The 21,550-nt window shown below is 43.9% G+C and overlaps 1 protein-coding gene across 2 annotated transcripts in view; it reads left to right on the top strand.

Annotated features, from left to right (window-relative positions):
* The window catches only part of ADGRA1 (adhesion G protein-coupled receptor A1), a 791,567-nt gene that overhangs the window by 379,755 nt on the left and 390,262 nt on the right, over positions 1-21,550 (top strand). The window contains exon 1 of one of the 2 annotated variants that reach the window (XM_086922532.1): positions 830-885. The exons of the other annotated variant lie outside the window; for it this stretch is intronic. The gene's annotated coding sequence lies outside the window, so the exon portion shown is untranslated. Of the gene's footprint in view, positions 1-829; positions 886-21,550 lie in introns of those variants that run through there. 2 annotated transcript variants of the gene reach the window in all.

The raw sequence follows: 21,550 nt of genomic DNA, 5'->3' as shown, positions 1-21,550 counted from the left end.
GAGAATTCAGAGTTAGATTTAGCAAGCATAAGTCGGCCATCAGGAATTGGTTGGGAATTGGAGTACCTATAGCCATTCAGAAACATACCTCAAATGGATGATTCTAGAGAGATTTACTAACTCCTACTATGGTAACACGGATGGAATTAGGGGCAAAAGCGAAGTATTTTGGATCTACACACTCCAAACGGTGAAGCATGGGCTTAATGATCATCTCCCATGGGAAAATACTCTCCTTTGAGCAGTTCTGTTTCATTTACTACTAGGATTGCTGTCTGTCCACCGATCAGATTATAGTATCTCTAGAGGCCTTGTGTTCATGGGGCGCCTCCCTCTGTATTTAAGTAGATTCCTCATTTTTTATGTTACAATTGCATTCTTGCTGTCAAAGGAACTTTGTGCCAACTACTTCCTTTGTTAGCATTCTCTCCTTTCATGACTTTTAATTGTAGTTTATGTACACACATATGGTTTATATTTATTGACATTAGTAATGTTTATTACTCTCTGAATGGGTGTATATATTTGGTTGCTAGTAACTGGCACTAGTATCTTATTATCAGTGGGGTGCCTGAACATATAGTTCCCTTCTGCATCTTTTCCTGTGCTTATCTTTTAAATCGGGAGCTTCTTTAACTTGCTTTTCACTTTGATCGGTGCTATCAGTAAGCACTCAATATGGCGCCTGAGTTTGACCTGCAAACAGCTAGCCGGAAGTCACTGTAACAGTGCTGACGTTTGTATTTACGAGCAGGCTTGCTTGTACCGCCCATCCTACTGCGTGCCGCCATATAATGGCCGCTAGTATCTAAACACGCCACCAGCAGCGGCCAGGGAGCCACTCTGCCCAATATAGATTGGAGATCTTCATCGTCCTTTACTTAGGTAAGCAGACGTACAGAACGCACATTTTTCCTAGTGGGAGTAATAGGAATCTGTAGCGCTTTTAAATCTTCCTGCTATTACTGCAGTGTCTTGCTATTAGGCGCCTCACTTAGCAGGTGATTCATGTAAACACATTGTTCTTAGATATATACCGCCACATTATCAGGTCCTTTCCTTTGCTTATGTCGCTTCATCTGGGCACTTTAGGTTATGTCAGTTTCAACGGCTTCTCATTTTTTCAGAGCTGTACTAAGAAGAGCCTACCCCCTGATATTTGGCTACGACCCGTTATTTCCCCTACGAGTGTGGCCCACCTTAACTTGTCGGATTGGGAGTGCGCTATATCTATAGTGCTTGTAAGTATTGAAGGCTATATTATCGCTCAGTCTGTTCTATTGCTTTCGTACAGATTACGGTACCCAATAGTTATGGGCTATATGTTTTCTTTCCTCTAGCTCCCTTTTTTACAACGCAAACCCTTGAAGGTACCCTTCTATTAACGGCCTCAAGTGGACCATTAGGGTCTACTTTATAGCCCCTGGTCCAGCTACAATCTATGGTAATTGTGCCCCGACTTTACCATTTGAGGCTTCTGTCCTTTGCAACGTTTTTGTGTAGCCATTGTAACCACAATATCTTCTTATGTATGCCCTCTCCAGGTTCCTTGAAGTCTCCATTTGTGCTACAATGCTGTTATTAGGAACAGGAAGATTTGTCCTTCCTCCAAAACTACCAAGTAGGTCTTTAGACCAATTAAAATGTCCTTTTTTAAAAACTTTGTTTATTGACTAAAATCACAATAATACAGCACTTGATTGGACAACACATTGCATATTTTCAATAAGATAGTACGATTAAAGCATTTAGCAAGAAATGTTCATCACATATCTCCTACCAGTCTCTCCTGACTTAGCATTTCCATTTCAGTTGTGGGTGACACACACACATCTCCCCTGTATGCATTCCAGTGTGACCATTTCTTATACCACTTCTTTGGGCATTCTCGAGCCTTATAGACCTCGGTCTCCGCCAGCATACATCTATCCATTTATTTGGCCCACAGTGTGGCACGAGGTGGGTGCATGTTCCCCAGTCCCTAGCCACATCTCTCTTAACCAGCGTGTAGCCCAGCTTTGAAAACTGCTCCTCAACGTCTAATAGGTCAGTAGCTTCCCATATGTTTAATATCCCGAGCTGTGGTGTAAGTGTAAATGCTTTCCCCAGGGCTGTGTGCATATGATTTGTGGCTTCCTCCCAAAGTGGACGTACCTTAGGGCAGGACCATAGTGTATGGTAAAATGTGGCCTATTGCCCATATCCCCTCACACATTTGTCATCAGTTCTGGATCCTATCCTGGCCAGGACTGTCCCTGTCACATATGATCGATGGAGTATTCTCAGTTGAATAAGGCGAAACTTCTGGGTGATAGAAGCTTCACGCGGGGAACTCAGGACCGATTGCCAGCCGTCATACTCTATAGGGCCTATGTCGTCCTGCCACCGCTCCCTGAGCTTCGGGCAGGCGTCTGGGAGGTTGTTACTTAGCTTATTGTAAGTTAGGGATATTGCCTTCGACTTGAGAGTCCCGTCAAGCAAGCGATCTTCTAGGGGCAACAAGTCCGGTATGTCTGTAAAAGACGGAAAAGCTGCCCGCAACTCGTGTCTGATCTGGAAGTATCTGTATATTTCTCCCTGTGCCATTCAATATTTTGTCTGGGGTTCAGTGAAAGTCAGCATTGCCCCCTTTTTAACCAAATCTCCTACTTTTGATAGTCCAATAAGGTCCCATTTGTCGAATCCAGGCTGGTAGCCTAGTCTACCCAGCCCTTGAGCAAACCATAGTGGTGTGGCCAACGAGAGAGTGCCCGTCCATCCCAGTCGAGAGGTAACCAGACGCCAGATTTCTAGTGTATATTTGGTCGGTCCGAAGAACTTCCCCTTGTTTTCCCTGTCGGTGGTATATAAAGGTCCCAAATATCCTGAGCGGTCAGTTTGGTACCTGTCGAGGGCATATGCTGGGTCATCCTGGGGATGATATATCCAGTGATTGACACTCACCAGTTGCGCCGCCCAGTAGTATCTCTGCAGGTCCGAGAGAGCTATGCCTCCATGGTACCAGCATTTTGGAAATTTTTGCCTTGCTATTCTGGGGGCCTTACTGACCCACAACAGCGAAGATATCTCGCTCTCTATAGCTCTAAAGTACGAGTCTGGGACCCTGTGAGGACAGTTATGTAAGACATAAAGGAAGCGCGGAAGGGCCAGCATCTTGAAAAGTGCCGCCCTCCTCACCAGCGTCAAGGGTAGAGTTCTCCAATGTTTCACATCTGCCCGAAGTATGGCCAGAGGTGGGGCCAACTTGGAATTTTAAAAAATCCTTCTGTTACAACCTTTATCGCACACTGTGATGGGACGCGCAGCAAGGCCATTCTATGGTTTCAAACGCCATAGAGGCGTCGAGAGACAATAAAGCTGCATCTTCCTCAATATATTGTCTCAGGGCCATTACGTTGTGTACTCTACGGAGGTTGAAGGCTGTGCTCCGCCCTGGCATAAAACCCGACTGGTCTGAGTGGACCAGTGATGCAATGACTGTTGTCAATCTAGTCGCCAGGATTTTGGCTAGCACCTTCGCTTCTACATTAATCAATGAAATAGGTCTATATGAGCCACAGTCGTCTATCGGTTTACCCTGTTTATGAATAACTCTGATAGAAACAATACGCTGATCCAGCGGCAGCTGACCCTTCTCTAAGCTTTGCTCATACATGGCTTTCAGATGTGGCACCGTCAAAGATGTTGTGGCCTTCAGAAATTCCACTGGGACACCATTAGGCCCTATCGCTTTTCCGGATTTAAGTTGTCCTAGGGCCTTACCTATTTCTTCCGCCGAGAGATCTGCTTCCAGAATCTCCCTGTCTGCCTCGGAGAGGCTCGGTACATTACTGCCTTGAAGGAGGTAGCAAGAGACTTCCGCCGTATAATGAGTAGAGGGGGAGTATACCCTCTGAAAGTGATCGGGGAACTGTTCCACTATGTCCTTCGGGTGCACTACTATGTCTCCCTCCGGTGACGTCAGTTTAGGAACCCACCAAGAGCCCTGTTCCCGCCTCTCTAGCCCTGCCAGTATCCTACCTGTCCTGTCCTGTCCTGTCCCCGAGTTCGTAAAGTCTGTGCTGAATTGCGCGGTGCTTGACTACCATCTATTCCCTAGTTTTAATCCGGAATTCATCCTGTTTCAAAAGAAGCCTATGACTGGTGTCCACATTTTCAGCAAAGTAGTTTTCTGTTTGTGTACGGAGTTCATCCATAATGTCTGGGATGTGTAGTAGCCGTGTGTTGATCACTATCGTAGCTGGTGGTTGGCGTTCCCAGTGCGTGTATTCTGTCAAGATTGGGGAGTGATCTAAGATTCCTCTAGGTAGGACTTTATATTAGGCAAAGTTACCTATGGAGGACAAATGTGTGAAGAAGTAGTCAACACGTGACAAACTGCGGTGTGCATTGGAGAAAAAAAGGTAAACATTTTGTCGGTGGGGTGGAGCACCTGGCCTACGTCCATCAAACCCAGTGCCTGTGTAAAACCAGCAAGGAGGTCGCTTGATTTGTCCTGTGACCTAGGTGGCTGGTGATTAACAGTATCATCTAATGTCATGTTGTAGTCTCCCCCCATTATCAGTGCACCCTCCCGGAGTCCAATCAGCTTATTGCCCAGGTCTTCCAACGCTGTCTTGCCCAGGACGGGTGGCAGAAATACAGAGAGTAAATCGATCTCTTTTCCGTCCTAGTGGGCCTCCACCCCCGTAAACCTGCCTGCCGTGTCTGTCCATGTCTTGTGTAGAATAAGGAGAGTGGCCTTTTTCACTAATATGGCTGTTCCCCGGGAGCCCGTAGTGTAGTCTGCATGCGCTAAGAGTTTATATCCCCATCTAGTTAGGGCTTTGGATTTCTTTCCCATCAAATGGGTTTCTTGTAATAAGACAACATCAGGGAACGCCTCTTCAGGTATTGTTGCACTATTCTCCTCTTGATTTTATCGCTCAACCCATTCACATTACCGTAAGAGAACGCTCACTATCCTTCCCCATCTCTGTGTGTCACCCTTCGTCCCCCCCCCACGGATCATGGCAATGTAGGAAAAAACATAAATCCAACCATTTAGCAATTGTCGTCCAGTAGTAGTAATTGTCGCCCTCGTACTCGTGGAATGCTTTAAGTCTAATAACACATTATTTAGCGTTCCTTCAAACAGTACATTCCCTAACATCAATAAAACAATCTTTGCATCAATAAACTAAGCACCCTTAGAACAGCCCCCATGTCTCCCCCTCCCTGCCCCCCTGCCCGTGGATTCAACACTACTCACCCCCAAACTTGGGTTCTTTTCCCCCACCCAAGATTCTGGAACTACTCAGGGTAGAGTGATACCCCCTCCCGTTGATGCACATCACAATAACTGGAAACTTTGCCATCCACATTGATTCATTGGAGTCCCTCATGATCATAAAGCTGAACATTAAACATAGTATGTAATAACTTTTTTTAGAAGCAGCTTGCCGGACAATATCATAACCTTGGGTAGAACTCCCCCCCCCCCCCGGTCCCCCTATTGTGGGCGCGTCAGATTTTTCGTCTCTGTTCCTCGAGTCCGCTGTTCTTTTCTACTGGGTCATCGTGGTCCTCTTCCACTCGGGCTTCTCGACGCTTGCCTTCTTTATCAATGCGGTCTCTCCTCCTACCCCCACTGTGCGCCAGCCTTCCATCCACTCCCAGACCACCTCCGTGAAGTCAAAACCAGGACTTGCGGTCAGATTCGACTCTCAACCTAGCGGGAAAGAGCATTGCATACGTGCCCTCTCTGTCTCTTAATTCCTTTTTCACAGCTTGATAACTGCGCCGTTGAGCCTGAACCTTGGCAGTAAAGTCAGAAAAAAAGGCCACTTCGTAGTTTTCAATCTTCATCGGGGGATTGGAGCTTGCCGTCTTTAAGATGATGTCTCTAACCCTATAGTTGAATACTCGCGCAATGATGGGTCTCGAGGGTGCCCCTGGTTTTGGCCTACCCCCCGGTACCCTGTAGGCTCTTTCAATAGAAAAATAGCTGGATAGGGTTTTGGGTTTGAGATGTTTTGTGATAAGTTTTTCGACATATAAGTCCGCAGCTGGCCCCTCCGTTTTCTCCGGAATCCCCAATAGGCGAATGTTGTTGCGACGGGCCCAACCTTCATAGTCGTCGAGTTGCTGTGACATCCTCTCTTGCTTCTTCTGCATCTCAAGCATTTGGGAATGCAATTCAGATGTGTCTGTCTGCAGGGCGCTGGTGACTATTTTGAGTTCCTTGACCTTCTCATCCATCTTGCAGAAGTCTGCTCTGATAAGTGATACCTTTACATTGACTGAGTCAATTGATGTGCGCACCCCGTTGATAGCTGCCATGTGTCATGTAGAGTAGGCTCCTGGTCCTGTATAGGTGCCACTGCGCCTCCATCCTTATCCAATTTCGGAGAGTCAACCTTGTCTCCGGATTTGGACCATGCGAATTTCGCAAGCTGTTTCTGGGGGTTACTTCTGAGGCCCTTACCTCCAGTCTCCATGTCCGATTGCAGTCAATACCTGCCCAGTCGATGGCTGTTGCAGGAGACTATACAGTATGCACTTCTTCCAATGCTATCCCTGCAATCCCCTCTCGCCAAGGCCGCCCGCTGCGGGAGTCACCGCCGACCCAGGACCGCAGTGGCACAAACAGGTTTGAAGGACGTGAGTTTTGGCACCTTTCCCCTGCTCTCAGTGTTCTCAGGAGCTCCAGATTTAGATTATTGACCCACTGTCGCCGTGCAGGCACTTGTCCGAGGGGTGGCACACGTTTCCCCCATAATTGTTGGGGGTTTCCACTTTGCCTGGGGACCACACAATGCACTTTCGGAGTCTCGCCAATGACCTCCCATTCGAGGGCATGCAAACTGTATCCCGGTTGCAAGGCTAGTAAGCTCTCATATGTCAGGGGCCAAGTACCAGTCTTTCAATAGGCACAGGGCGCCGGCCAGCAAGTTCCCCACTCAGGATGGCAATCTTTAGAATCCTTCCCCACCTTGCACCCGGGGCCAGGATAAGCAGACTATACAATAGCCCCCCCCATTGCGGGCCACCAACTTCACCGCTTCTCAGGGCCCTGCGAGGCACTTCAGGAGCCACAGCACTCCGATCTCGGCCTCCTGCAATTCTTCGTTGAAGACCTGGCTGTTCGAGCAGTAGCGGCACCCCCCCCCCCCCCCCCCCCAGCGCCTTGAGACCCTACGGGTATGTAGCGCGCTTTATAAGTGTCATTGATTGATTGATTGATTGATTCATGCCAATTAACTCTCCCCCAGGGCGCCTCGAAGTTGGGCCGCCTCCGCAAAGTCACACGTTGAAAGATCGCTGCCGGGCCCCTCAGAGCTCGGCCGCAGGCATATCGGGTGAGCCGCTGCAGCCACCAGTGGCATGGCAGCGCCCCCCTTCAGGCTCATGCCGCGTTATCACTGTTGCGCTCCTTCATGCAGTCCGCCGGGGCCTTGGCCACGCCTCCCCGCAACCAGTCCTCAAAGCTGGGGACTGGCGTAGATACTCGGGTGCCCAGGCCCCGCGTCAGATGTTTCCTGCCGTTACCTCACCAGACTCCGTAGCGGCCCACGGCAGGGGGCTCCCTCACCAGTTTTCCGGTGTCTGGCGCACTACTATATCATGGAAGCCGACCTCCGCCACCTCTCCTGGATCATCGACACGGCCGCGGTCAGCAAGTGCCCGCCATGTTCATTTCGCCCGGGCACTCAGCTAGGGCAAAAGCAGCCTTCAGGAGCCGCGATTGAGGATCGTTAGGCATCCGGGGGGGTCCAGGGACGGGACCTCACAGCTGGAGGTAAGAAGTTGCAGTGGATGCCACAGAATAGGGCACTATTGGTGACAGGAAGGTGGGAGCTCGCTTAGGCAGCGGCCATTCCTGTCGGCTGCTAGCCACGACCCCCTAAAATGTCCTTTCTTAACCTTTATCTTCCCGCACTTTTATGCCTTTGTGCACTGTTGGCTATTGGAAATCTCATCACACTCATTGGTTTTCTCTTTGGTGGTGGTTACTGTACTGCTAAGTCTTGTTTGACACACTGGTACATTTACTGTTTTGTATTAGGATAACAGCTGCATTAGCTTTCAAGGTCTTACTGGGTTGGAGTTTTTAAATATGATAGAGTGCTCATATCTGTACTTGTTGTTCCCACAGATTTACTTTTCTTGTGACCTGTTACACCACATATCAGGTGGTTGCTCCGTTGAATACAGATGCCCCCCTGAAATCTGAAAGTATGTTTATTCGCCCTGAAGAAGGAACCTTGAATGTGCTTTTGTGTTCCGAAATGGGCGTTGGCGTTTTTTCTGTTTAGTCTTATTTGTTTTGTCATTTTATTGTACTATTGTATTATGTTTTGTTCTTGCGGTTGAATTATTGGTACCTTTAAAGTGTTGTTATTTTGTATGAAGTGTCCCTTACCTAATCTTGTTTTTTAATCTTGGGCCTTTGCCTACTAATTGACAGCACATGTTTAAGAAAAGAAGATTTTTTTTAAATGTGTATATATGTGATTATATCACTTGTTTGATATCAATAAAATATGAATAAATAAAATGTTTTGAGGTTTTAAATATGCGGGACAACTATATACATAATGTGGATGAACCAACCATAATGGTACTGCCTTAGGAGGAAGATTTTGTTACTTAGTTTGTGCCTTTTCCCTGCTCTCTTCCTCCCCATTGAGACTTCAGGAATCATCTGTTGTTTATTGACAAATCTCCCCGGACCATCGTGGTACTGTCTATCTGTGGACTAATCTGGGTTCCTGTTCACCCGTTTGTCCTGCTGTTTAAGTGCCACCCCACCTGTGATCTGCCAATCAGTAGCCTCAGGCCTAGGTCGCAGGACCTGCCTGACCATGTACTTCTGACGGGTTGATGGAGATGTCATATTGGGAGATTTTGACAACAGTGATTCAATACATTGACATCAAGCATTTACATAGAGTTTAATCAAGGGGACTTTTTAACCATTGGCCTGATGAAGGTACATGGTGGACGCTGGATTACCCAGACCCATAGCAATAACATGATTAACTTATTAGACACTTCCAAATATTTGCTGAGAAGGCGGCTTAGCAAACAACTTGGAAAGGGATTTTCCTCCCTTTAAAATGATGCTAAATTCACCCCCAAAGTCATGCTCCATCAAATGGTATAGGATCAAAATTAGCCCTAATGACTGTCAGCATTTGTTCAACTGGCATAAACCTGAACCTTCCTGCAGGACTAAATATGTCTTTTGTTATTGAGTGAAACACTGACTTCTTGTTTAAATTAGATGCAAATATGATTCCCAGGTCTGAGAAATTATCAACACATTTAAGTGATGTCTCACTGATGTAATACTTTTGATGTTTATTGTGACTAATGGCATTGTTTGAAAGGTAGTATGGCCTGATATAAGGTGCATCATTTGCTTTTTTAGAAATTAGGAGAGAATCTTGCCCCTATAATAGGACTCACATTGATTTAATTCTAAATGTGTCCCCAGCCTCCACCTCGGTTCTACTCCTAGACCAGGGTTCTCCAAAGTCTGTCATGGAGGGCTGGATCCATTCCAGATTTGTAGCATATCCCTATTTAGATGAATGTAGTTATCTTAAAAATCTGGAATGAATCCGGCCCTCCAGGTTTGATTTTGGAGAACCCAGCTCTAGATGATTAATATAAAGATGAAAGGGGCCAGGACACAACTGTGACATACGTGCATTGGAAGTTTAAATTTTTCAAGGCACCCACCCTTTGACCACATCCCACTTTGCATAACATGTTAGAATGCATGTACTTCAACAGTTCAATCACTTTGTGTTCTAATCACATAGACTCTATAATTTACAGCAATTTTGGCCTATTAACATACTTAAAAGGCATAGATAGATAGATCTATGAAGAGGAGATACAATGAGCCTCTTTAAGCCACTGTGGACTAGGAAATCAGCAGCACAAATTATGGCATCCGTTTACAATTACTAGACCGATTCTAAATCCATAATGGGCCTCAGTTATAACACCATTAAAAGGCACTACGTTCTGAAGCCACGTCAAATGTACCCAAACCTTGACAAATGAAGATACAATGAAATAGGCCATTAACTGCACAGATCATACCCCTCCTGTTACCCTTTCTAAAAAATGGTACTATGATAGATTTTCACAATGAAATAGTCATTGCTGCTGAACTGCTATATTCAACATAGTCATAAGCAATGAGGCCCAAAGATTGATATTAAAATTAAAAAGTTCTTTCGAGCTCCAACCGAGCCTGGGGACTTATTTGGCATGCTAAAATTACTGCATTTAATATCTATCTTTCAGAGGGAAAAACAAGAGGTTATAGAAAGACTAACAATGTATTTATTTATTTATTTGTATCAGTTGTTTCGTACAGAGTACTTTGCAAGTGGCATACAGAACAGATACAACAGAATTTAATTTGAAGAAAAAAGTTATTAGCTGCTCATTCAGCCACTCAGCGAGATCTTGAAAAGGTGTTCCTATTTTTGGTGCACAGCAAGCGTGATCTTCAAATTTCAAGTTGTAGACAAGACTTGCTCCTGATATCCTACTCATTTATAATCTGAATTTAACCCTTAAAGGGGCATATAACCAGCACTACAGACCTCCTGTGTCGCTTGAGTATCTGAATAGAGATCATGCAGATAGTCAGCTAGTTGTAGCATACAATGTTGTGACCAACCATATGCACACTCCATGAGTTCCCAGGCAGTGACTCTAAGGAACCAAGAGCATCCTGCTGTTCCTCTACTTCAGACATTACAGTGCTGCACAGGGAAAGCATTGTGGCCACCATGTCAATGTGCAAAACTCTTAAATAAATAATTTGCATAATAAACATTTCGTGCTGCTCATCACAACAGCAAAAAACATACCAGATCTTGACAAAGCTCCATGTACATGGAAAGAAGAGTCCTTTGAACTTGGACAAGGGTTCCATCAAACTTAAACACTGACAGCTTCACCTATAAATGTATTTGCAGGTGAAGAGTTTAACTTAGACATGACAGTAGACTTTTTTACAAGTGTACAACTGAGGTTTCAGATGAGGGCTGATTACTCAGATGCAATAGTCAGTCTTAATCCTTCCTCAATAACTTCATAGCAATCAGATGTGATCTGAGAAAATATTTTTGCTTGCAAATTGATACAGCTTTGATGGACACATCGGAGATGAATCTAGTAAATCCACAGTGCCTCTATATGCAACATAAAGGCAATAAATTATCTTACACCCTGGTCAATTCAGCATTATTCATTTATCCCTCTCACATGGCTCCCCTGAGCCTGGAAGTTATCAAAAACCAAAATTCTGAGAAATAAAAGCACATAGATTGAAACGTTTTTTCAGAGAAGTAATTAATCGTAGAAATCCTAAAATGCCCACTAGCTAATACTTTCTACCTTAACAAAATATGAAGCACTGATAACACATATTTACTGTTCCAAATTATCAGAGACCTGTGCTGGTAACTAGGAAGAATAGTCCAAAACTAAAACATATTGTAGTGTAGGCTCATATTTCCCTCTGTAACAAGCATTGGCAACACGAATATTTCTGTCTTGTAACTGAAAATCTAGCAAGAGCTATTGTATTTGCCGATGTATACCTCTGTCAGGTGCTGCAACAACTGTCGGAGCACATCGAGACTAGAGATGGACAGAACCCATGGAGTTTCATTCTGTGGAATTCCGCTGAGTTACATAAAAACTCAGCAAGATTCTGTGGAGTTCTGGAAGTGGGTGTAATTCAGCATGTGGATCTGCTTATGCTGCTTTTTAGCGCTGGGGGCTTGTTTCATGCTGCAAAATCATGGCGAACATTAGAACGCAGTGTGCCAGAGGGCGCTGATTCTTTCTGCTGCTCAAGTAGATTTTCTGTGCGAGTGGCTTCTTTCTCAGTGCAAATGGTTGCGACTTCCTGCATAGATTTCAGGTTGAAGAGGGATAGAATATATTGCTTTTTTATTGTGTACATTAGCAATTTTAGCTTTATTATTTAGGGGCCGATTCTGATCTCGGTCGGAAGGGCAGCGAGTCGGGTTCGGCATTATCGGATCCGATTCGGAGGCTGAATTTCCGTCGTACACGGGTCCGGACGTCGAAGTACGATGTAAACCAGCACAAAATCTCCGTCCAATTTGTTTCCAGGTCCGAACCGCTCCGTACGACTCAGTCAGAAGCAAACCGTGGCGCGCAATGGAGACGTTTCACGACCAAGCTAGTATGATGCTCGATTCGGACAGCCGGATTGAGACGGAGCGTCTGGCTTGCAATAGCCCCTTAAGACTTCGGGGGTCCGCATCGAATCCCCCGTCACACGCAGCCTTATGACTCGGACACAGGGGGAGACCCGTTGGTTTCCCCAACACAGGCATGTACGGTGCGGATGGCACCGATGCATACCCACTGTAGGGGGCGCACTTGGCCGGGACGTACCCATTCAGTCAATGGGAGCCCATGTACGCGTCGTACGACCCGCTCCCATTGACTTATATGGGAGTCCGACCGAACCGAGTCCGACAGCATACAGCCGCATCGTAGTCGCTCGGTCGGACTGCAGGAGTCGGGATCGGTCAGAAAACACAGCGGATCCGGCTTGGTCGGAGTGCTTTCCGACCCAGATCGGAATCGGCCCCTTAGTTGCATGTTTATTTAAATACTTTTCATTTAAAAAAAAGCTCTGGTTGAACATGATTTACTAAGTGGTATTGTGTGTTTTGTAAATTGGTGAGTTTCTAACACACACCGAATGCTTGACATGTCTCAGGCTGCTGTCCGCCACTCACAAGAGCATTATGAGTTGGTAAAAGCTGCTGTGGAAGTATTCCTAAAGTGCCAGGTAAAGTGCAGTAGCATAGGATGAGTGTCTACAAGCACTAGGAAGTCTGCGAGAATGGGGCTGAGATATTGGTTACTTGTGTAACTGGTGCTTAGTTAAGTGAAATAGTAAGTAGCTTAAGGACACAAGAGGTAAAGGACTTCAGCTGTCTCGTTTGGAGGTCACTAACCTCTAGTTTATTTTTTTATTTGTTTATATGAAAAGTTTTTTATATCGCTGGCTAGAACCAGAGGTATCAGAGCGCTTTACATGAGGACGAACATTGTTTCAGAGCATAGTTACAAGTTACATGAGTTACTGGAGCGAAGTTACAACATAGAACTCCTTTCTATGGTGTTTGTTGTGAAGTTTACAATTAAAAAAAGAAAACCCTTGCTAATATATTTGTCAGAGAGTTCACAATATAAAAACCATTGTTATTGCATCTGTCAGTGGGTAAAATAAATGGGTAGAAATTCTGTCCAGTGTGATTTCAGGTGTTTTAGGGTGTTAGCACGCACTCCTCACATCATTGTCTGTCTGTTTGTTGTAACACTCTCAGTGGCCAGGGTATGCACAGGTATGAATTATTTGCTCATTGAGTCACAGGATCCAAGCTGCAGCTTACTAGCAAGACCTAATAAGGCTGAAACTAGTCTGCTGTTCCTTACAGCCCCTCCTTGAGAGTGCTTCATCTGGCAGTTTGTAATGGGCCATTCCTATGAGGAGCAGGGTCATTAATGATTTGCATAATGTGGGCCTCTGTCTATACTGCCACAATAGATAAAAGCAATAGTTACTACTTAGAGTAACTGTCATTGTGTTAAACTATTTGCAAGTGATCCTCGCAGCACATTCTCTGCTGTGCTAAATTGAGACATTTGTAGAGGAGTCTAGAGAATATGTTGTAGTGCAAATTTATCATTGGGCTGGTGGCTTGTTAAATTTGGTCTAGCCTCAACTCCAAAACAGGTTTGAAATAATCGTGGTAGCAACCTTTATTAAACACTCTCCATGAAAGACCATGTTAGCACTAGCTGTAGCACCTATTTTGCCACCTTGCGTCTCCTTAAAAACGTTTTCACCTGGCTGCTTCTACTTATAGAAAGACCCTAGTCCAGGCACTAATTACTAGTCACCTTGACTACAGAAATGCACTGTTAGTTGCAGCTAAAGACTCCCTGATGTCCAAACTGCAAGTAGTGCAGAATACAGCAGCTCAGCATATCTGCACCCTCCCCTTATGTTCTCCCTCCGCAGCCATTTTGAAAACCTTACATTCATTGCCCATAAGAAAACGTGCCATCTTCAAGCTTTGTTGTTTGAACCATAAGGCACTAAGGAACTCACTACCCACCTATCTGTATTCCAGAAATTTCCACTACCAACCCACAAGACTGCTCAGGTCCACGGTTTGCCATGTCTGAACTGGGGTGGCTTGGCAATATAACAATGGATTAAACCCAGATCTGTGACTGTGGGTGAATGTTTTGCCATTGTGTAGCATTCCGTCCATCATCTTGTGTGTTTTGCTGTTCACCCTATGTGGGAAGGGTATGCCCAGACATGGGTCCCGTGCTCACTAAGCCACTGGAGTCAAGCTATACTGGCTGAAGACGGCTGATAGCCAGAAAACGGTCCTAGGATGCTTGATTCCAGTCCAGGGAGGATATGGCTTGGCAGTTCGGGCTTGACTGTTCCCATGAGGCACAAGGTCAAGACTGATTTGCATATGGCCATGTCTGAACTGGGGTGGCTTGGTGAGCAAAATAACAATGGATTAAACCGAGATCTGTGACTGGGGGTGAATGTTTTGCCATTGTGCAACATTCCGTTCATCATCTTGTGTGTTTTGCTGTTCACCCTATGTGGGAAGGGTATGCCCAGACATGGGTCCCGTGTTCACTAAGCCACTGGAGTCAAGCTAGCCTGGCTGAAGAAGGCTGATAGCCAGAAACCGGTCCTAGGATACTTGATTCCAGTCCAGGTAAGACATGGCTTGGCAGTTCGGGCTGGACTGTTCCCATGAGGCACAGGGTCAAGACTGATTTGCATATGGCCATGTCTGTACTGGGGTGGCTTTGTGAGAAAAATAACTATGGATTAAACCCAGATCTGTGACTGGGGGTGAATGTTTTGCCATTGTGCAACATTCCGTCCATCATCTTGTGTGTTTTGCAGGTCCACAAACAAAGCACAACATATGTCCCTTGCATTCGTACTACCAGATTCAGAGAGTTGATCCTTCTCTTATTTTCCCCATTTCACTGGAACAAACGTTCTCTGTACATTTGCTCTTGTGCTGACATCCCCAAATTTAAAACATTTTAAAAAACATGGATGTATTATTACCACTGTGACGTTGCTGAATAGCAAACACCAATATACTCCTTCGGAAGTGGGTGGTCACGTTATTTAAGAGCCAATAACATGGCATAACAAAGTGTTTGAAAAATCTTCAGTGCAGGAATGGTCATCAAGCTAGATGGGTGGCTCTCCATAAAATGTTACGCAATGTTCCCAATTTAAGATAAAGTAGAACCTTTTCCTATGGTATGAGTGCCTGCTTGACTTTTATATAAGGGAGGCCATCATGCAAGGAAGTTGCATCCCAACACATTTGTTCCCTTATTTTTTTCTCAATTATTTGCTGCTTTAATACTACTTTTGTACCACGTTTTTGCTATTATCATTTGGATCTTCTTATGGAGTCTATGCATATGATTGTTGCTCAGCTGTTTAGTCCTTAGTGAGGTCTGGATGAGTTTAGTGCATGCTAATTTCTTAAGTACTGATATTTGTATTTTTTGGACTTTGCGCTTTTTGCAGGGTCATCCCTGAACTTTTTGCCTTCTTCCTGTATTTTTTCAGACCTGTTGCTGGCTGTTTTATGACTCTGGGCACTTCACCACTGGTGATCAGTGCTAAAGTGCATATGCTCTCCCTATTGTAAATTGATGTATGGATTAGTGACTCCATGATAGGCTTATTTGGTTTACTTGTCAGACCCTAGTACAGCGCACTTGGTGTGACCAGGGCTTGTGAATCAAATGCTACCGGTGGACTTGCAGCACTGATTGTGCCACCCACCGGAGCAGCTTGTAAAGTGTGTCTCAGGCCTGCCGTTGCAGAGTGTGTGTGCAGTCCGGTACTGCCATGTTGACTGGGCAATTGCACCCATTTGCCATGCCCTAAACCTTCCCTTTTATACATATTAGTCACCCCTAAGGTAGGCCCAAGGGCAGGGTGCATTGTAGGTAAAAGGTAGGACATGCCCTGATGTGTGTGGAATTTCCTGATAGTGAATTACAGCCATTTTTGTTTTTCACTATTGCAAGGCTACCTATTCCCCATAGGCCTGAATGGTCAGTTAGTTTATAACATTTTATAATCCTAAATGACCCAGGGAACATGGTGGAAATTCGATTTTAGTATGCCTGAACTCAGAATGATAAAATACATCCTTTAGTGAAGTTGGTTTTACAATTCTGTGTTTGAAAATATCACTTTTAGAAACCAGGTATTTTCTTGCCTAACCATCCAAGCCTGCCTCTTCCAGGTTGTGTATTACTGTTCTGGAGTTTGAGTGACAGGGGCTGGGGGATTCCAGGAGACATGGTGAGTCAGTGCAGGGTTGAATAGAGAGAGATCTGGATGCAGATGGGAGGGAGGAGTTGCACCTGGGACCTGAAGAGGGCTGTGCCTTCCCTCCACAATGCTGGCGCCACCTCCTATGGTGCGTCTGATATCCTTGGCCTGCACTGTGAAAGGAAAGAATGAGTGTTGTCAACAAAGTGCTTCAGGACTGACCAGAACCGGTTTGGACTAGGCAAACGCCTCTCGGCCTTCAGAGAACAAAGGGAAAATGAGTATAAATATTGGGACCCAGACCCAAGAACTTTAGATCACTTTTAGAAACAAGAAGAAACCTTTGCAGAGGAGAGGAACCAGAGATAATGAGGAGAGACTATCCCTAAGCGTGAGGGATTGTCCTGCAGTGGTTGCCTGACTGCCAAAGAGTGGAGAAAGGAGTTTTGTGCTACTTTCATTCAACTTGTGAAGTATCTCCAATGGCTTGAGATAGAGCTTGCCTCCTGTTGATGTCTCAGGGACAACAGACTTCACCCACCAGCTCCTCAAGAGTTCTTTGGAAGTGCCTGCAGTTGTGTTGGGCTTTCTGAGGGACTGCGTGTCACAAGGAGCTATAAGTGCGACGCATGAAGAACAAGCGTGTCACCAAACTGCAGATGTCGCTTCACATCATCGAAGCACCTCGTATCGCCAGAGAAGAGGATCGACGTTGCACCAGACGCCACCCCATCATCTGAGAAGCGTGTCGCAGCTGCAGCCGCTGTTGTCGCATCGCTAGGAAAGCTTGTCACCGATGCATCTGTCGCATCATTGCCGAAATGCCTCGCATTGCCGGAGAAGAGGATCAACGTCGCATCAGATGCCGCTGCATCACCGTTAAGCATGTCACAGGGCCTGTCGCGACTCAGAAGAATCATTGAGTCACCACACAGCCGCCGGGCATGCACACATTGAGGAGAAGATGCCATTTTGTTCATTGCACCGGATCTTCATTGCATCACGGCGTTGCGAGCCGCATCGCCATAAGAAGTGTAGTAAGAAACCAATGCATCACCTCCCCATGCTGAGAAGAACTGACACATCCCATATGCATCAGTATGGACCCGACACATCACCGGTCTTGCATGTAAGGAACCAATGCATCACCTTTCCTGCAACACTTTAGTTGTTTAGCGTTACGCATCCAAAGGTACATTGAACTCAAAGTGCCACATTTTACATCTTAAGAGATCTAAGCTAATTCTACCATTTTTAAGTACAGTATTGAGGATTTTTGTAATTTGTGGTCTAGTGTTAATTCTATATAAAAATACTTATTTTTATACTGCAACTTGTGTGGTGTCCATCCTGTAGTGTTGTCACAGGGTTACTGTATATGTTCACAAATGCTTTACACACTGCCTCTGAGATAAACCTGATTTCTTGTGCCAAGCTACCAAGGGGTGAACAGGGGTTATTTTAGGAGTGCACCCCCTTACCCTGAATAGACGCAAGGGTGCCAATTCGGTCAAAGGTACCTACCTCTTCCAACTAGAGCCAGTCTATAATTGACAGCTACAGCATTGTGATTTATTTTTTCACATTTTGGGGTTTTCCTCTTAGGAAGACACATGGCACTTTTCACATAAACTGTTCTGTGTAGTGGTGCACAATGGCAACTTGATTTATTGACTTTTGTTTGAGAGATCAAGAAGAGGACAAGACAGACCTTCTCTGCATAAATTCCTTGACAAACATCTGTACTAAAAATGTTTCTATGAGTTATGATTATTGGTTTTACTTTACAGTTAACACAATTGCCATCCAGTCAAAAAAATGTAAAGAAGAACTTCAACTAAGTGGCAAAGCCAGGGTACTTGGGTCACTTTTCCATTGGATCTGTACCGAGCAACAGGTACACCTCTTTAGTATGTAGCTATCAAAATAGTGATTGATGAGATCTAGAAAACTGCAAATCACACACAATCACACAACAACACAAATCAATGACAACCACATGCACAACAAAAGTGGAATGTCCCTTCTTATGGTGTTTCATTAAATTTACAATGTAAAACCTTTTCATTAAATTAGTTAGATAGTTCACAGCATAAATCCAATTCTACTGTGTTTGCTAAGTGTTTACATCATGCAAGGCTTCTTCCTACTGCATTTGACAATGGAATTGCATTAATAATGTTCATATCAGTAATGTGAAATAGCACATTTTCGTAGGTGGACCAACAGAACAGCTGCCCAATCATATGCCAGTAATAAAAATCATTTCATATCAGTGCTTTTGATTTTAAAAAGAAACATTAATTAATTCACATGCAAAGAAATACTAAACATAACTCTTCAAATGTACATGAAACTATCCTGAAGTAAAGCTCTGCATTGGAATGTCTCATTGTTAGGCAAAGTCCTTCATAAGGTGTATATAAAAGTGTTCATGAAGTAAAGCACTTTCCTATTGTATTTGACAAATAACTTACAATTTTGTGGTGAAAAATATTTTTGACAATATCTTTGAGAAAAATATTGTGTCAAAAATATTGTTTACCACATTATTGGGTTCCTATACTTATAATATAAGTTAAAAAATATTGGAAAAAAAATATTGACATCAATAGTATAAAAAATCATACAAAACGTACATTTTATAAACATATGTATAAAGTTTAAATTAGTAAATATTAAATCATATAACATTAATGTAATGTAACTAAAAATATATACTTATATAGCACACATATTCGTGTGTGTCTCTATATAAATAAATAGATACATATATAAAAATATATATGTGTATAGAGAGACAGAGAAAGAGAGAGAGAAAGAGAGAATGTAACACAAATATAAAAAAGATGTACTTTACATTATATGTAATTTATTTTGGAAATATTTTAAAATTACTACTATGAAAAGCACATCTTTCTCTCTCTCTCTATATATATATATATATATATATATATATATATATATATATATTAGAAATATTAGAAATAGATACACACATATGTATTCAATTACAAATTACATGAATTATTGTAATCAATAAATACAATCTAAAACATATCTACTAAAACTACTATAGACATTAGCAAACAAATACAAATTAAAACAATAATATAACATTTAAAGAATAAAAAATAAAGAAATTGTAATTGTATTTATATTACGCTTACTGCCCCAAACGAGGCATCACGTAACTTTTTGGTGAGTAGCACAATACTACAGATCCAAGAAAGGGTTGGTGGTGAATTAGTATAGGGAAATATGAATTTTGAGCAGTGGACATGGGAGTCGGTTAGTTGGATTAGGAAGGATAAAGGGGTGATAGAAGGGGACAGAGGCTAGAAAAAGCTTATTGGTAGATTATAGTAGTAGGAGGGGGTTTGGAAGGAGTAAAAGAGAGATGGTTGAGGGAAACGTCTCTAGGAGTGGAATAGGAGATCAAAGTGGTAAAGTAGGTTTTCGGTTGAGTCTAAGGAGGGATATACAAGGAGAGAATTTAAAAAAGGTTGTTTGGATGATCATATTAGCAACATGAGGTTTGGGGTGATCCAAGCAGGGATAGAGAAGGGAAGAGTGTTGAAATGGTTATTCTGGAGATAATAGTAGCACAATTAGGGTTGGGATGAGTCAGAGTGTGGAGGTAGAGGATATATTGAGAGAGGTATAGTATGAAACACAGGGTAGTGCACTGGAGAGACTCAAATATTTTGTTAGAGTAATGGTAAAGTAATAAATATATTGATACATAAGTACATAGAGATTTAGGTTGTATTTAATACACTCTGACTTTTAAGAGGAATCTGCCTGAACATTTCCTCAAATTTGCCTTGCGGCGCTTCGGTCCTTCCCTGAAAGTTTGGGGGGGATTCGTCAAGCGGGGGCCATGATAAAAGGGGGGTCCCAAAATGTGTTTTCCCCATGTTAATTTCCATAGGGCGGTCGACCTCACTTTTAGCCCGAACCGCTGAATGGATTGCCACCAAACATGGCAAAATTGTAGGGACTGGTAGCCCGATGTGCCTTTGCTATGTCTCAAGCTATGTGCTCCAGTGGATTTTGAGTAATTTAGGTTCAAAAAAATATATATATCTATGGCCACGCTCCGGTACGGGCACCGGGGAGCGCTCCGGGCGCGCTAAGCGACTTGCGCGCGGAAAGCTGATTGGCTCTCGGGTGTCTGTAAACATTCGAAACAGTCTGGAGCGGCCGCCATCTTGTGTCTCGGTAAGATCGAGACACAAGAGGAGGCAAAAACAAAGGGGGAAATGACCATAAGGGGGCAGAGTAGACCCCCCCTGATCCCCTAGGTTTGATGTGGGGGCCATAAAAGGGCCTGCGGGGCAAACACATTTTTTTTTCCGATTTGCGTGGTGGGAGCGCCCGGTACGCGCACCGGGGAGTGGACCGGGGAGCGTACCATGGGGAAAAAAGAATGACAGAGTTTTTAAAAAATGTAGCCTTTTTTTATAAATTGGAGGTAGTTCTAAAAAGAACTGTTTTTTTTCTTCTTTTTGTTGTTTTATATTTTTCTAATGTTTTTTGAACATTTTGTACTTTTTTTGGCTTTTAAGAACTATTTTATATTTTTTTTGTTATGTTTATGGAGAGAATCAAAAAACAGGGAATTGAAAATGGCTCAACTGGAGCAAAAAAAAAACAGGAAAAAATTAGGGTTTTTTGGGGCAATTGTGGTTGTCACCAGCAAGGAGGATGAGCTTTATGCTCTGTTCACGATAGGAGATGGTCTTACCACAAAAAATACATGTAATTCTGAATTCCCCAAACCGTGGTTGTATGCAAGGGATCGTCTCCCTTGTCTCTGGTCCCGATGGAGTGGGTTGCTTTCTTTTGGAGGTGGTGGTTGAAGATTGGGGAGGGTTACTGGCCAGTTCTCTCATCTCTGCAGCAGAATAGTTGTTCGGATGCTTGCGCTGCATGTGTCTAATCATGGTATTATTACCAAAAGAATATTTTTTGTTAGGGTTCCCCCTTGAAAGTTCCATGCCACAGATTAGGCACGTCACCTTGGGCGCATTGAATTTCTTCTTGCCCTCTGGTATAGAAAAAAATCCCATACAATGTGCTGCCTTGGCTTGTATGGGGTATTGTCTTCTTGCAGCCACCTTCTCCCCTCCT

Source organism: Lissotriton vulgaris, chromosome 5, assembly GCF_964263255.1.
Source record: "Lissotriton vulgaris chromosome 5, aLisVul1.2, whole genome shotgun sequence".
In the NCBI taxonomy this organism is placed as follows: Eukaryota; Metazoa; Chordata; class Amphibia; order Caudata; family Salamandridae; genus Lissotriton; species Lissotriton vulgaris.
The sequence above is the reverse complement of the archived record's forward strand: the minus strand, read 5'-3'. Positions and strand labels throughout refer to the sequence as shown.